Below are 17794 nucleotides of genomic sequence, written 5' to 3' on the forward strand. Positions count from 1 at the left end.
CTATTGAGGTTCTTCTATGTGCTCTTGTTTCAATGATATATTGTGATGATTGCATGTTTGGTTTACACTAATCCATGAACCAGTTATGATTGCATGCCTCTTGTAGTTTCCTTCTTTGTTATTTTGCAGGATCTCATTGTAGCTGGGCGAGCAAAAGAACAAGGAGCTAGGAGCAAGCGGCCAAAGAGAAGAGTTTGGATTCGACATTAAGCGCAAGGCAACGATTAGTGCATTTCTCCATTCTCTTTTGCTTTCATAAAGAAGTAAACCTTAAGTAGTTTGTTTTACAGTTGTTGCTAAGGAACTGTCACCCTTAGAGTGGGATAGGGTCATCCGAGTCAGATACTTTTCCCTACAACAAACTGGCGACTCCACTGGGGATCGTATCCGTTTGATTGTGTTTTTAGTATCTTGCTATTCATTTCCTGAACAAAAGAGTACCAAATCGAAAAGCTTTTGACTATATCAAAAGCGAAGTAGAGGGCAGCTACTCTAGCTCATTTCTGAGCAAGTTCATGATTTGAAAAGCTGATCTACAAGGATCCTTGTAAGCTCTTAGTGATAGCTTTTTACCTTCCTAATCATCCCTTTGAGTGTGCTTGACTGATTGCTTCTGATTTGAGCAAAAACTGTGCATTTTTGAGAAAATTATGACCCGGAAACTGTGAAAACGCAACTTTCGTTTTCCAAAGCAGGTAGTACACAGGCTACCTGCTTTGCAACGCAGGTCCCGAAGGGGCTACCTGCGCTGAGAGCCAGACTGGCTGTGCAGCACCTGCGTTGGCCCAATTTTGCCTAGTGCTGTTGGGGTTTCCTCCTTTTCTCTTGCCTGTTTTCACTATTGATTTGGCTGCCAGTTACCAGTCTTGCACCTGTTCTGAAACCAATATTACTTGCCATCATTCCGCCTCTATTATATAACGAAATTGTACTTGTTCTTTTGTATTTCTTATTCATTTACAATTTCCCATAACGAAGAGTAAACTAGTCTTGCTTTTGGCCTCTTAGATCTGAACCTGTGTTAGGCATTTTGCTGGTCTAAAGAGTTAGCTTGTTTGCTGTCCATAGCTGATTAGTCATTTTACTTTCGTCATTATGGTTTGATTTCATCTATTTCCAGTGATTAAGCAAGTGAATCTTAAGGTGTCTTTTGATTTTGGACAAGCTTGTTTACTTTCGCTTTAAATCGAAATCAAAGTTATATAACAACTTTCTTTTTGTAACCCATCCACATTAAGAAAGGGAAAAGAAAATACATGCATTGTGCATTTTGCATTTGACTGTTTGCTTGACGATTTAGGAAAAATTTGCATTTAGTGTGTGCTCTATGATCTGTGTGAAAAGATTTGCCTTTCTTTTCCCTCAGTAGTTAAGGTTTTCAAAGTTGAAAGATTGAAAAGTTTGCTTCTCATCTTAGACTGCATTCAGGAATTTGTTACATACATCTCGTGGTGATCCTTAAAGGCAAACTGCTAAGCAAGATCAACATTAAAATAAATTCAATTTACATAACAACGCTTTGTAACATAACGCAAACAAATAGAGGTCTAGGTAGAGACGTGTTCCGGCGTCGTTAAACATAGTGACTGTCGATCTCTACGAAGGTGGGTGATTCCTCCTGAGAGTCGGTGGTACTAATACGGACTTGTGCTCCCACGTACCGTCGCGTATATATTGGGAGACCCCTATAGGCAATTATCCTTTATCCATAGGAAGCCGTGTCGGCCGCCCTACTGATCGCGATGCAGTGAACACAGCATTCACGAAGATCGACCACCCGTACCGTAAAACGTATTCTGTGGTTTCGCGAAAAGTTTGGCACACCCTCTGCCTAGAACTCCAGAGCAGTTTCTTTTGGCCTTTTTCAAACTCTATAACTGAAAAAGTCCATCCGAGCATTTGTCACTTCGGGCTCGTTAAAACATCGAAGGGGACTAGAGTCATCTTTAGCTTTTTCTCGACTCTTAAAACATGAAAAAGCAAGTTTGTGTCTAAAAGCGTCGTTAATAAAATTTATTTTAAACGGAACATAATCACCTCTTATTCCCGCGTTGATCTTTCAGTTGAAAAGTATGGAGCCCACCAACCAAGGAAGTAACCTTGGTGGAAGTCCAAATCCCTTCTCCTCTTGGGGAGATGTTGGTGCGCCTCATATGGCCACATTGTCACTTCCAGGATTGACAATTGGCCTACCTGTATGGCTCTTTTCAACTAATGTAGTCCAGATCGCCACTAATCCTGAGCAGTCGAATCAACAGTCAGAACAGTCTAGAGCTACCCACCAGCCTTCCACTTCTTACAATTCTTCCTCTGATCCTTCATCTTCACAAGGTAGAGCCGGCAAAAGTCAGCCTCCCATGGAGAAGAAGGAAAAGAAGAAGAGAGAAAAGAAGCAGAAGGGGCCTATGGCGAAGGCGACTGGGGGCAAACAAAAGACAGCTGACAAAAACCCACACACTGCACCGACCGGGCCTAAATCGCCATGTGTCATTTGCAAAGGGGCCCACTTCCATCATGATTGTCCTTGTATTCCCCGGATACTAAGGGACTGGTCCCCAAGGTTGCACAATCCGGTAGCATCAACCTCTGGTAGTCATGTTGATTGCAGTCCGTCAACTAGCGAGAGTGAAGGACGAAGAGGGAGACCAAGATCACCCTGTATATTGTGTGAAGGCGATCACGCCATCCACAAATGTCCATTCTTAGATGAGGCAAAGAGAGTTTTGGAAGATCATCCGGTATCACCGTTACGACTTCCTCCTGGATACCAAAAACTCGTGCCTAATCCCTCGATAGTTGAAAATCCAGCTGGCCCGCTCAAGTGGTCAGCTGAAGTGTCGGTCATTGAGAATGAACCAACTGAATCCAGACCAGACGAAAGTCTAAAGGTCGAAACGGCAGTTGACCCGGTTCTTCCTTCAGAGGTTTCATCCTCAAATGACACCGTCGTTGAAGATTCACCTTCAAATGACACCCTCACTGAAGAGAATAAGGATGACACCGTCCAGATTCTTTTTATCAACACAGACTCTGATGAGCATCAGGGCAATGCGCCCATTCCTTTATCGCAGGAAGGAACATCGTCAGGGTCGTATCCGGCCGTGTATTCGGTCCCACCACCAAGCAACCTGGTTGTATCCTTTGATTGGAACCAACTAGGCAGACCCCGGTTACCAGCCAGTATACCATTCAGAATCATTGTCCAAATCTATAGAATGGTAATGGCTGGAACCATAATTGATGAAGGGGCATCTGTGAGTATCCTTTCCTCTATTGCTTGGAAAGCATTGGGTTCCCCGGCGCTTTTACCTGAGATGAGAAATCTATCAGGTTTTGATAAAGGAACCAGTCGCCCTTTAGGGATCCTCCCCAATGTTCCCATTACATTGAGGAAGAAGACAGTTCATATGAATGTCATGGTCGTCCAAGGACCCTTGGATTATAACCTACTCCTTGGACGGGACTATATATATTGCATGGGAGCTATAGTCTCCTCACTCTTTAGAGTAATGTGTTTTCCACACGAAGGAAAGATGGTCAAGCTCGTAGACCAACTTTCATTTCCGGGATCTCGCATCGCAAATAGTCAAATACCAACCCTAAACGGCTTATTCACTCAAGAAATGCCTCCAGCCCCGGTTCTACTTCCCGATGAATGCGAGTAATTCGGAAAGAAAGAACTGGGACCCAGGGGGCATGCACCCTGGCCTGCCTTGGGCAGAGGAAACCTTGGGTATAAAGTTGATTTCCGCAGAAGAATATGACTAGTCCGTACCCCGTCCGAAAGAAGGAAGAGAGGGTTGTTCTAGAATAAGATTCTTTTGTCAAAGTTATGTGAGTGAGATAATCTGCTTCTCGCTCCCCTTGTCTAGATAATAAGGATACCGAGGAAGGGGACCATTTGCGGTAGCAAGTAGTAACCATCTTTGAAGACAAGCCTCACCCATTAAAACATATGTTTTGAAGGATAAGTAGGGGCAGCCTCCAAAGAAAGAGATTCTATTGCTACAACAAGTGGTCACCATCTTTAGTAACCTAATGGTAGACATCGCCGGGAGAAAGAGTTTAGTTTGCGGCAGCAAACAAAACCATTTTTCGGATAATAAGTAAGAGGAAAACCTCCATCCGTAACACCAATGTTTTATCTGTTGCGATCTTGCAAAAACCTAAAAGTGAACTGATGGGAAGACAAGTATCGTTGGCACCGAAGAATAACGAGAAGACAAGTATCGTTAAAAATATAGCAAGACGACAAGTAGAAAAACAGAGGTGGGATGGAGGAGGGGTAGCCTTGAAATTATATTTTATACCTGGGGGCATGCAAACCTTTTGGAGTGCAAGCAAAGAGCGGTTATTTATCTGTTTTTTGGATTAGTCGTTTCCGAGCTTGCATAAAGAAAGGATGTGGGGCAAAAGTTAAAACTTGCCAAATTGGAGTAACTAGTGAGGTATAGCTCCTTAAAAATGACTACCTCACCTGAGGCGTTTCTTGTATTATGACTGGTATGTTCGAGCAGTTTTAGCACATAGTTCATGCTCGTTAAAAAATAAACGCAAGATCCGAGCAGTTTTAGCGCATAGTTCATGCTCGTTAAAAAATAAACATAAGTTGTGAGCAATCTTCCCCTAGAGTTCAAGCTCACCCAGAAAAAATGAACCGGTAAATAACCTTGGTGAATGTAACCTTTGACAGCCATATTAAAGCCCTTGGTCGTGTTCTTGCAGTCTCACCTCCATCCGTTCATTTGGCCAATCGTTCATCTCCATATGTTTGTTTACCCATTTTGAGGAACAGCTGCGAAGAGTGATTTCACTTAGCCATCCTTGTGACACTGCCGTGATTGGAATATTCCAACCTGTACCTGGAATCTGCTGCTATCCCTGTTTATCACTCGTTCCTCAAAAGACGAGTCTTCTTTGAGCTCTTTTCACTGACTCGTAAAATATGAAAAGTTTGCCGAGTTTTGGCCTTCCAGCTCGTTAAAGCGACCGGAAGAGCTATCCCTCCTCTAGATTTTAATCTTTTTGGACCTGAGGGATTATTGCACAAAAAGATCGAGCGCTTGTTTTGTTCGGCTCGTTAAAGCAATCGAAAATTCATCCCTTCTGTATTGTTTTATACTTTTTCGGACTTAAGGGATTAGATGACGAAAAAGGAATTTTGGAGTTGACTTTATGTACCTTTTCAGACTCTCTAAAAATGAAAAGGACTGAGTTGTCCTTGTCGTTAGACTCGTTAAATTCATTAAATAGTGACAAACTTGTCTTTAGACGAGAACGAGTTTCCCCATCGCTAGGCTCGTTAAAACATAGCGATGGGCTTGCCCGAAGGGCAGGTTATAGAACAAGCATATGTTATCCTCCTCAAGCTTGACAAAAATAAAGAGGTACTGGTCAGCAATGACTGGGGAAAAATTGGGAGAACCTCACAGCATTAATGGTAGCAAGTCGCTCTTGAACATGACACTTTGTCCTCCGTATCACATCGGGTTGGGTTGTTTCATTCACCGGTCTCATAACCATGGTCCTCGCCACACCATCCACAATTGGGGTAATGCTACCGATCCATCACATCAGTGTCGTTATATGTTCAAGAGATGTGGTTCTGCAAAGAGTCAACCGTGTCCCACCCACTGCCATACATTATCCTTCATCCACTTCATGACCACCACCCTGAATCATACATCACAGTTTGTTTTCACCTCATCACAATCACTAGCTCCGTTCCGTGTCACTGATGTGGGATTCATTAAGGCCCTCCTTTGACGGATCGCTCCTTGTCGACATCAGCTCATTATCCAAGGAGTTGATCTAGGAACAACCCATTCAGTACTTTGAAGCTTGCATGCCTCAATGGCAAGTTTCTCACTTCCGGCGACAGGTATACATCAATGACCTTCGACCAGAGGATTTTGCATGGTGGTCGACGCCAAGTCCTTTATTCCCACCATGTGAATTGCACTACTGTACCTTGAGGGTCATCATCCTTATCGGTGATTCCTCTCGCGCTTGTTAACGGTTTACATCATTGGCCGGTAATCAAGCGATGTCTTTCCATGTTCGACTTCAAGAAATTCTCACATGGATCGACTTGTACATCGAGTGAAGATCGGAAGAGATTGAAGACCCCGGATCTAGTTTCATCCATCCGGGCTGCGATATATATTCAGGATATAAAGACATTTGATATGTACATCATTGCAGCAGATGATCATCCTTCTCAAAGGATGATAATTTCAGCAGAGAATTATCAGTCTACAATCAGACGATCGTCTGTTCTATGTACCAAAATGTATTTATAAAGCTGAGCATGGGAATGCCCGCCTCAGCTAGATCATGAAAATGTATGAAAAATAATGTATCGTATTGTATCTTATTACAGGACACTTCTCAGCAGATTGAATGAACTTCGGATCCTCTCAATAAAGCATTTCACCCGATAAACGACCTCATACTTTAGGGGGCATCTGTTATAGACAATTTTGTGCCTTACAGCAACAAGCATGAATTGTCAATAATCCAAGGGATCCAAAGTTCCCTAAACATGATGTTCCTACCCCTAGAGGAACAAGGTCAGCAAACCAACAGCTCTCAGATCAGTTCTCCACCTGAAAACACTCAAAAACAAGCAATCCTGAAATCAAAGCAGGTGCTCCACTAGGCTTCTGCGCTGAAACTCAACTCCTCCATGGTGTACCTGCGTTGCAAAGCAAGTGGAACAAAGGCCACCTGTGCTGAGCGAGATGGGACAAGTGGCACACTGAGTCATTGCTCTGGAATCTTCCAAAAATGACACTTGGATCAGGGATTTCGCCTTGTGATGAGTCAGAGGCTTTGTTTCTCCAAGTGGAAGCAAGGTTCACCAAGTGGACTCAAGAACTGAAGATCAACTAAAGATTAACTGAAGAGAGAGAGGACACAAGGTAGCTACACATCAGTTGCAAGCTGACTCATCCTTTCTCAATTCATCTATATATTGAGCTCTCTCCTATGAGCTCAGGAGGCTGGAATTTTGTGCAAAGTAATGATATGCTGTTGGTTTCACTATAGAACTATTGGGTGATTGTTTGAGAGAGGTGAAGAAGAGCAATTCTTTCTGCTGGGAGGTGTTGCTGGGTTGGAGCCTTCAATGGTTGTAATACTCTCAGAACCTTTATTTCTTCATTAATAAAAGCTATTGAGGTTCTTCTATGTGCTCTTGTTTCAATGATATATTGTGATGATTGCATGTTTGGTTTACACTAATCCATGAACCAGTTATGATTGCATGCCTCTTGTAGTTTCCTTCTTTGTTATTTTGCAGGATCTCATTGTAGCTGGGCGAGCAAAAGAACAAGGAGCTAGGAGCAAGCGGCCAAAGAGAAGAGTTTGGATTCGACATTAAGCGCAAGGCAACGGTTAGTGCATTTCTCCATTCTCTTTTGCTTTCATAAAGAAGTAAACCTTAAGTAGTTTGTTTTACAGTTGTTGCTAAGGAACTGTCACCCTTAGAGTGGGATAGGGTCATCCGAGTCGGATACTTTTCCCTACAACACCATGCCCCTCGGCTGAGGTGGGGTTACATGTCATGAAATCTATGCCCCATTCGGCAAATGGCTTGACAGCAACTACTGGATGCAGAGGTGCGGGTGGTATTCTGGTTTTGCAGTCGAAGATTTGACAAGCATGGCAACTTTTGACTGCAGTTATGCAATCTTTGATCATTGTTGGCTAGAAGTAACCTGCTCGTAAAATCTTTTGTGCCGTAGCGTAACCATATTGATGCCCCACACACACGCCTGAATGACAATCATTCAGGACTTTTTTGGCCTCCTCATGGGTGAGGCACCTTCGCAGAACTGTATCGATACCACGACAGCAAAGTGTATCACCGATGATCATGTAGTCTTTTGCTTGGTATCGAGTACGTCATTGTTATGAGCAAGAGGTATTAGGCCTGTATGTTTGGGTTTGGAGATAGATGATTATATCTCCATACCATGGATCACTTGACGATATCAAAAATAAAGATTCATCCACGATTGATGCTTTGGATGTTGAATCATTGGACGACAATGGGAAGTCGTATAGTAACTCCGCGAAAACTAGAGATTTCTTTGATTTGGATTTTATGAATTCCAGATCAAAATCTTGCAAAATAGCTATACATTTCGAATATTTGCCCCCAAGTAATTGACGCCACAGAATGTAAGTCATAGGGTTGCAATCTGACAAAATGGTAGTTTTGCGAAAGAGGATATAATGTCGAAATCTCTGTACTGCTTGAATAGCTGCAAGAGCCAGCTTTTCAACATAGGAGTACTTGCTTTCTGTATCATTTAAGTTTTGGCTTAAATAATAGACAGGATGTTCGATTCCATTGTCTTCTTGAACTAAAACCATTGTGATGGTTGTATCTGCTGCAGCTAGATACAGGTTAAAGTCTTTTTGATAGTCAGGAGTGTACATTAATGATGCTTTTATTAGGGATTCCTTTAGAGCATCAAAGGAAGCTTGCACAACCTGATCCCATTTGAAGGGTACTTCTTTTTTCAAAAGACGTGTATAACCTTTAGCAAGTTCGGCGTAATTTGGAATGAACCTCCTCAGAAAGTTTGCTTTCCCTTGGAGTTTCTGAATCTGAAGCAAATTTGAAGGTGGAGGCATATCGATGATTGCCTGAACCTTACATGGGTCAAGTCGAATCTTGTCTTTAGAAACCACGAAACCAAGTAAATGACCAGAACTGACACAAAACACACACTTGTGTGGATTGAGTCGTATCTTGTAGTGTTGGCAATGTAGAAATATAGCTCTCAAATGCTGCGGATGATCAGTCCGCTTTTGCGAATGAGCCGGTAGATCGTCGAGATATGGTTGAACGATGTTCTTGATGTCATGGAAGGAATAATTCATAGCCCTCTGAAAAGTTGCCCCTGTGTTCTTTAAACCGAAAGGTAGTTTACGGTATGTGAATGTGCCCCACGGGCATATAAATGCAGTCTTCGACTGGTCCTGTGGGCAGATATTTATTTGATTATACCCGAAAAATCCATCCATAAGTGAAAAGATTTCGCATCTGGCGCATTCATCAATTATCTGGTCGATGAAGGGTGTAGGGTAGTTGTCCTTTGGACAAGCTTGATTTACATCCCTGTAATCAACGCACACTCTAATAATTCCTTCTTCATCACAGGAACAATATTCGATACCCAATTAGTTAGAGGAACCGGGTAAATGAAACCAGCATGTAAAAGTTTTTCAACTTCTGCCTTAATGGCAGCGGCTTTCTTCGGGTGCACCTACCGAAGCCGTTGTCGTATGTTGGGTCCCTATAATACTAGTGATTGCCCCATTACTATTGTAGTTATACCCCTTATTTATATTGTTGTGCCCCTATTACCCCCATATTGTTATTTCTGTGCCCCATAGAATCCCTCTATTGTTATTTTTGTGGCTTTATATTATTATTGTTAGGTCGGCTGGATTATATTGTGACTCCCTAGACTCCTATATATAGAAAGGAGGTTTTGTCATTTGTATCATCCAAGAATTGTTCATTTATGTAATGTAAAGGAGGTTGCCCCCTCGAAGAGGCTGAATTCTAAGGCGTGGATCTCTCTTTTCTATCTTTTTGTGAGCTGGTTTCATAACATTTGGTATCAGAGCTTTGGATTCTAGGGTTTCGCTACTCCAAACAGGTCATCGTGGAATTTTCGCTATAACTTTTCTTTTGTGACGTTTCAAAAGTCACAAAAAAAACCCATTTGAGAAGAATTGGCGCTGAACCTTGGGTCCGAATTTCAGAGCTTTTCTCGTGACATTTTCAGAGATATGATCTGAGGAAGTTGGTCTTTTTGCAGACTCCTGAATTACATTCAAAACAGGTGACCTGGGGAAAATCGTCATAACTCTCTCTCTGAGGATCGGATTGAAATTTAGTAAAAAGGTACAGAAAGAGGACGGACTGTAGTTGCTTGTGTGTGTGTTTCAGATTCAAAGGTTGAAACAGTGACTCGTGGCACGTCGTACAAGTTCGCTCTACTGAACCAGTCTAAAAGCAAGTCACTGTGGGAGATTTCACATAACTCTTCCTTGGAGAATCCAATTGGGCTCAGACTTGTGGCATTGGAAAGGGGACGTAGACGGCTACTACAAGTAGCAATTTTAGAATTGGAGGATCCGAAATTACAGAGATACATCAGATTCAATATCAGGCTTCTATAAAGTGAAAAAAGGTGTGTAGTTTTTTTTTTAATTTTTGTGTAAGCTTGGTTTAATGGAATTCAAAGGGCATAGTAAAACTTTATTATCGGTAACTGATGCCTCGAGGAAAGAAAATGCAAACACCTAGTAAGGAACCTGAAAGCTCTAGCATGACTCATGAAGAAGAGGAAGAAATGCTACATGATATATCAAAATTACAAGAACAAGTGCAACAAATGTCACGCTCACAAAAGCTAACAGAAGCTAAGATAAGTGGCGTGGAATCTAAGGTAAATGGCGTGGAATCTAAGATAAAGGGAATGGAAGCTAAGATGGATGGCATGGAAGCTAAGATTGATGCTAAAATTGATGGCATGGACGCTAAAATTGATGGCATGGATGATAAGATGGATGAATTGAAGAAGTTGCTACAAGAAAGGGTCACTAATGGTGAAAAGGTAGTAAAGGAAACTCATGATGAGAATAAAAGAAATGTTAATCATGATTCCATAGACTCTAATGTTGGATCGAAGACTCACCATGTTCCAAAAATCGATGTGAGGAAGTTTGATGGCAAGGATCCCGCCACATGGATATTACAGATGGAGCAATTCTTCGATCTCAATAATGTGCAAAACACACAAAAGGTACGTATGGCAACTTTATATTTGGAACCAAATCAGTTTGTATGGTATCAATGGCTTTGTTCTCATAAACAATTTATCACTTGGGCAATTTTTACGGAAGAATTGATAGCACATTATGAGGATACAAAAAGCAACACTTTTTTTAGCCAATTGATAAGTCTCAAACAAAAGGGTTCAATAATGGAGCACATTGATGAGTTCCAAAAATTGAACATAAGGGTAAAAGATATTCCAGAGGAGCATAGGATTGATGTGTTCATAGGGTCTTTAAAGGATAATATCCAACATGATGTGCGCCTTTGGGAACCTGATTCATTAGAGAAGGCATTCAGGTTAGCAAGAAAAATGGAAAGCAAAATTATGGCAACTAGGAAGCATACCGTTCACAACTATAAAGACGGAAGTGTTGTTGCCCATAGTCTTCCACAACCTACAAGGTTGACACCACAACAATTGGAAGAAAAAAGAGCAAAAGGGCTTTGTTACAATTGTGATAGCAAATACACAAAAGGTCATAAGTGTGCTGAGAAGAAATTATTCTACATAGATTGTGAAGAGGAAGAAGAAAAGGAGCAAGAAAGGTCAAAAGAAGAGGATATATTCCAGGAACAAAGCCTAGATGAAGAACAAATAAATCCAACCATATCTTGTAATGCATTGGCAGGAATTACCACTCCTCAAACCATCAAGATAGAAGGACAAATCAAGAAGAAAAAGGTAATAGTGTTGATTGATTCAGGAAGCACCCACAATTTTATTCATTGTAGGGTAGCAAAAGAATTGAATTGCTTCCTATATCCAGCACCAGAGTGTCAAGTGATGATTGCAAATGGAGGAACAATAAATTGTTCTGGAAAGTGCCATAATATCAAGCTATCCATGGGAGAATATGTATTGACTAGCCCAATGCTTTCCATTCCAATGGGAGGTGTTGATGTTGTACTAGGAGTCCAATGGCTACAATCCTTGGGTACAATAGCTTTTAATTTTCAAGAACTTTTCATGAAATTTTCTGTTGAAGGAAAGGAAGTTGAATTAAGGGGTATTGCAGGGAAACCAGGAAAGATAATCAGCTCTAATGGCATGACAAAGCTTCTAAAAAAGGAGCAAAGAGGTGTAATTGCACAATTATGTTCGCTAGATGTTTCCACATTGGAATCATCTATTTCTCCAGATCTCCAAAAAGTCCTGGACAATCATTCCAAGGTATTTGAGACTCCCAAAGGTCTCCCACCTATGCGTGATCATGATCATGCTATTCATCTGATTCCAGGAAGTGTTCCTCCAAACATCAGGCCGTACAGATATCCCTATGTCCAAAAAAGTGAAATTGAACGTATGGTTGCAGAAATGCTAGAGGCTGGTATAATTCAACCGAGTCAAAGTTCTTTCTCAGCTCCAGTAGTATTGGTGCACAAGAAGGATGGATCATGGCGCATGTGTCCGGATTATAGGGAGCTCAACAAGCTCACTATTAAAGATAAGTTTCCCATTCCTGTTATTGATGAATTACTGGATGAATTGCATGGATCAATTTACTTCACCAAGTTGGATCTTCGTTCGGGATATCATCAAATCAGAATGAAGATTGAAGACATTCCGAAAACGGCATTTAGAACTCATGAGGGTCATTATGAATTTTTGGTCATGCCTTTTGGCCTTACCAATGCACCTTCAACATTTCAAGGTTTGATGAATTCAATTTTCAAACCATTCCTTAGAAAATTTGTGTTAGTATTTTTTGATGATATACTAATCTACAGCAAGTCTTGGAAGGATCATGTTGAACATGTTGACAGGGTGCTACAACTATTGGAGGAGAAACAATTATATGCAAAAAGATCCAAATGTTTCTTTGGAGTCCAGGAGGTGGAATATTTGGGTCATATTGTATCTCATGAAGGAGTTAAGGTAGACCCTAGCAAAATTAAAGCCATTAAGGAATGGAAAATCCCCACATCCATAAAGCATCTGCGAGGATTTCTTGGGTTGACAGGGTATTATCGCAAGTTTGTTAAGAATTATGGGAGAATAGCAGCACCTCTAACAACATTATTGAAGAAAGATTCATTTTCATGGACTCCGGAAGCAACAAAGGCCTTTGAACATCTTAAAGAGGCAATGTGCCAAGCACCGGTCTTAGCTACACCGGACTTCACAAAAACCTTTATTGTGGAATGTGATGCTTCAGGAAATGGAATTGGTGCTGTTCTAATGCAAGATGAAAGACCCATTGCTTTTGAAAGTCGTCCAATCAAGGGAAAGTTTTTAAGCAAAGCTATTTATGAGAAGGAAATGTTGGCAATACTCCATGCACTTAAGAAATGGCGACCCTACCTAATGGGAAGACACTTCAAGGTAAAAACGGATCATGATAGCCTTAAATACTTTTTAGAACAAAGATTATCCTCTGAAGAGCAACAAAAGTGGGTCACAAAGATGTTGGGTTATGACTTTGAAATCATCTACAAAAAAGGGAAGCAAAATGTGGTGGCAGATGCACTCTCAAGAAAGGATGAGGATGTGGAAGCATTGTTGTGTGCCATTTCTATTATCCAACCAGATTGGATAAATGAAGCAAGGGAGGAATGGAAGAATGACGAAGAAGTGTGGGCACTTATTCGAAAGTTACAACAAGATTCCAGTACTTCTGATACATTTAGCTGGCAAAATGATTCGTTATGGTACAAAGATCGCTTATACCTCTGTAAGAATTCCCAGCTAAAACAAAAGATTCTTATGGAATTGCACACTTCTCCCTTAGGAGGGCACTCAGGATTTTTAAAAACTTACCACAGGGTTAAGAAGGAATTTTTTTGGGATGGCCTTAAATCAGATATTCAAAAGTTTGTGGCGGAATGTTTGGTTTGCCAGCAAAATAAAGTTGAAACAATTAAGACACTGGGTCTATTACAACCTTTATCCATTCCAAGCCAACGTTGGGAGGAGGTTTCAATGGATTTTATCACAGGTTTACCCAAGTCTGAGGGAAAGAGTGTCATCATGGTGGTAGTTGACAGACTTACCAAGTATGCACACTTTTGTGCATTATCACATCCATTTAAAGCCAGTACAGTTTCTACTGCATTTATGGAAACAGTTCAAAAGCTACATGGAAACCCAAAGATTATTGTAAGTGACAGAGATCCCATTTTCACTGGAAATTTTTGGACAGAATTATTTTCTTGTCTTGGTACTCAGTTAGCTCATAGCTCATCTTATCATCCTCAATCTGATGGGCAAACTGAGATAGTAAACAAATGTTTGGAAGGATATCTTCGTTGCTTTGTATCTGATAAACAGACACAATGGGTCAAATGGTTGCCTCTGGCTGAATGGTGGTATAACACTTCCTTCCATACAGCAACAAAAATGACCCCATTTATGGCACTTTATGGGTATCAACCACCATCCATCACATCATATTTAAGAGAAAATTCTAAGGTTCAGGCAGTGGAACATCACATCGAACATCAACAACAAGTCCTCCAACTCTTAAAGGATAACCTCGTGTTGGCACAAAATAGAATGAAACAACAGGCAGATCAACATCGCAGTGAAAGAAGTTTTGATGTAGGTGATTGGGTATTCCTACGGCTACAACCATATAAGCAAATGTCCCTAAAGCAAGCTAAGAAGGATAATAAATTATCACCAAAGTATTATGGTCCGTACAAGGTGTTGCAAAAGATTGGTACTATGGCATACAAATTGGAGCTTCCTGCAGCTTCTCGATTGCACCCAGTTTTCCATGTTTCATGTTTAAAGAAGGTTATAGGTGACAAGCTCCCAATTCAAACAATATTGCCAGAACTTGACGAGGAAGGAAAAATTATATTGGAACCAGAAGCAGTCACAGAAACAAGAACTCGACAGCTACGAAATCGATCAATTTCAGAGTATCTTATGAAGTGGAAGAACTTATCCGCTGAAGATTCCACATGGGAGGATGAGAATTTTATGCAGAAGTATCCAGAACTACTCAAGCGTTGAGGACAACACTTTTTTGAAGGAGAGGGGCATGTTGGGTCCCTATAATACTAGTGATTACCCCATTACTATTGTAGTTATACCCCTTATTTATATTGTTGTGCCCCTATTACCCCCATATTGTTATTTCTGTGCCCCATAGAATCCCTCTATTGTTATTTTTGTGGCTTTATATTATTATTGTTAGGTCGGCTGGATTATATTGTGACTCCCTAGACTCCTATATATAGAAAGGAGGTTTTGTCATTTGTATCATCCAAGAATTGTTCATTTATGTAATGTAAAGGAGGTTGCCCCCTCGAAGAGGCTGAATTCTAAGGCGTGGATCTCTCTTTTCTATCTTTTTGTGAGCTGGTTTCATAACATCGTACCGGTTTGACATCTGGATACATCTTGATTTCATGTTCAACTATTCTCGAGTCAATGCCTGGCATTTCTTCATATGACCATGCAAAGACATCTCTGAATTTGTGAAAGAGAGTGCAATATATTTCCAATTCTAAAGAAGAACAAGATTTTCTGACATGAATATTCTCTACAACATTAGGTTTGGTCGAGATATTTATGGCTATAGTTTCTTCAATATTGGACAAATTTCACTCAGAATCCACTGTATTTATAGTATTTGATAGAAAATAAAAAACTGAAGGATGATTAAGGTCGTTGGAATAATCTTCGTTGTAATCCGGAAGATGGGAATGATGGTGGTAATCTTCCCATGGTGCCTCTCCTATCATCATCGACTGAATAATTCCTTCGTCTGTAGAATGTACATGTGACCAAGGATCTGAAGAGGTGCCATATTCTTTTGACCTATCTATCCAAACACTCGATGAGCGTTGATTTGGGTTTGCCGCCCAGGCCAAGAAAATTGATTGCTACAAAATTTCTATTGGGCTTGGAGGCAATACCTGTTGATGATCCATGCTAAAAAAATGTTCGGAAATCTTCTGAATGGAAGATATCATATTGCAGGTTTTTACTGTGGCCACTTCCGCTAGATTACTCGGAGGTGGTATGGAAAAGGTACCCATTAAGGCAGGGTCTTTTAGTAGGCCTACTCCGACATTTTGAAGCGAATGAGAGCTTCCATTGGTCATTGGAATGCTTCCTGTAACTTGTGAACTGTTGGGGAGAAATGTTTGTTGATCGACGATTGTAATTCCTCCTTGAAAGAGAAATGAAATCTTTCTAAAGTAAGTTGACACAACATCAGCCATAGCATAAATCCAGGGCCTTCCTAGTAGGATATTGTAATCGAGGTTTCCATCGATAAATTTGACGTCAATTTCTACTGTCTTGCCCCCCAGTTCAACTTGCAAGTTACTTAAAATCCCGTACGGGGTGTATGTTCATCCATCGAATGCTCTTAATGTTGTTGATGATCTTGACAAGGGTGGTGAGCCTAAAGTTTTCCAGCAACTTGTTGACATAATACAGGTAGATGCCCCCTCATCAATAATTGTTCGATGAGCAGTTTTGTTGAGGGCTTTCACTTGTATGAGGAAAGTGAGTTAAGCTGGTAACTGAGGTTCATATCCTTTATGATTAAAGGCCACAAGATTGGAATTTGCTAGGTCAATACCACCTATTGCTGATAATAGAGCTTTCTTTTGGGAGGGGCAATTTTGCAATACTTCAAGTGTCGACATAGCGGATGGTGATTGGGCCAGATCCTCTACTATATTATAATTTTGTGCTACTCGAGCACGAGGATTAAATGTTGATTTGTGTACTACTCCCTTTGGTGGCTTTATCGTTAGCTCAGGAATGATGGGTGGCACAACTTCAGTTGAAGTTGTTGTCGAACTACTAGGTTGATCTGCAGCCTTGTTGTTCGATAGCTATGGATTCCCGTAATCTTTATTCCTTGTCGATATCAAAGCATCATTTTGTTGCTTTGAAATGGACAACATAAGCACTTGGGATGGGGAAGCATTGTCGCTAGCAACCAGATTGGTTTCTGGGTGTGGAAACAGATTAGTCAATACCGCTAAGGTTTTTGAATTTTTAAAGAACTTCTTAATCTCAGCTTTATACAGACAATCTCTCATCCAATGGTCTTCATCACATATGTGACATGGCTGACTAGGTTTCTTTTGCCCAGAAGGGTTTTCAGAAGATTTTTCAGGAGACGAATCATCCTGTTTCTTCTTTTTTCTTTTCCCTTTCTTCTTGCCCCTTGGTTGCTTCGGTTCTTTTCCTTTATCAGTCGACATGGCATTAACCTTCGAGGCAAGAAGTTTATCATTTGCCTTTTTACTGGAAACTACAAGGGCTTTACTAGATGAGGCCTTTGCAGTTTGCGTACTTGAGGTGCCAATCACACCGTCGCCGGCATGAGAGTCCTTGTTTGATTTAGGAGGAGGAGGAACATAAAACTCTGGTCTAGGAGCATCAAGAATTTTGTCATAGAGCATGCCAGACTGAGTATAGATCAAGTCTAGATATTGCGCACGAGCAATGACTTGCTCTTTAGTGACAACTCCCCCCTTAGCCACATCTTCTGTAATAGAAGGTAACAATGACTTAATAAACCATTCAGCTAGCAGCTGATTAGGAACATATGTTTTTACCATTCGACGATGATGTCGCCACTCATGAATATGATCAGATATGTGAGTGGCTGTCGTCTGCTTAAAATTGGTAAGAAGCTCCATTCCTATTTCGTACCTTATTGGTAACTGAAAATGGGTTAAAAAGGTGGTGGTAAGGGCGCTGAAGTTATCGAATGAAGCTCTAGGCAATTTGATGTACCATTTCGCTGCCGGACTAGTTAGCGTTCGCTGAAAAAGGCGAAGCCTAATCGAATCATCATTGAGAGTGTTGGACGAACACCATAGATGAAAGGTCATCACATGATTCGACGGATCTTCACCTGGATTTCCATTGAATTTAGGAATATTTGACGGAAGTTTATGAGGAATCGTCAGCCACCAAGGGGCGTAAGCAATTGGATCATTTGTTAGCCG

This window comes from Pinus tabuliformis, chromosome 9 (assembly GCF_031772625.1).
Source record: "Pinus tabuliformis cultivar Carrire ecotype Pingquan chromosome 9, CPIR1, whole genome shotgun sequence".
Lineage (NCBI taxonomy): Eukaryota > Viridiplantae > Streptophyta > Pinopsida > Pinales > Pinaceae > Pinus > Pinus tabuliformis.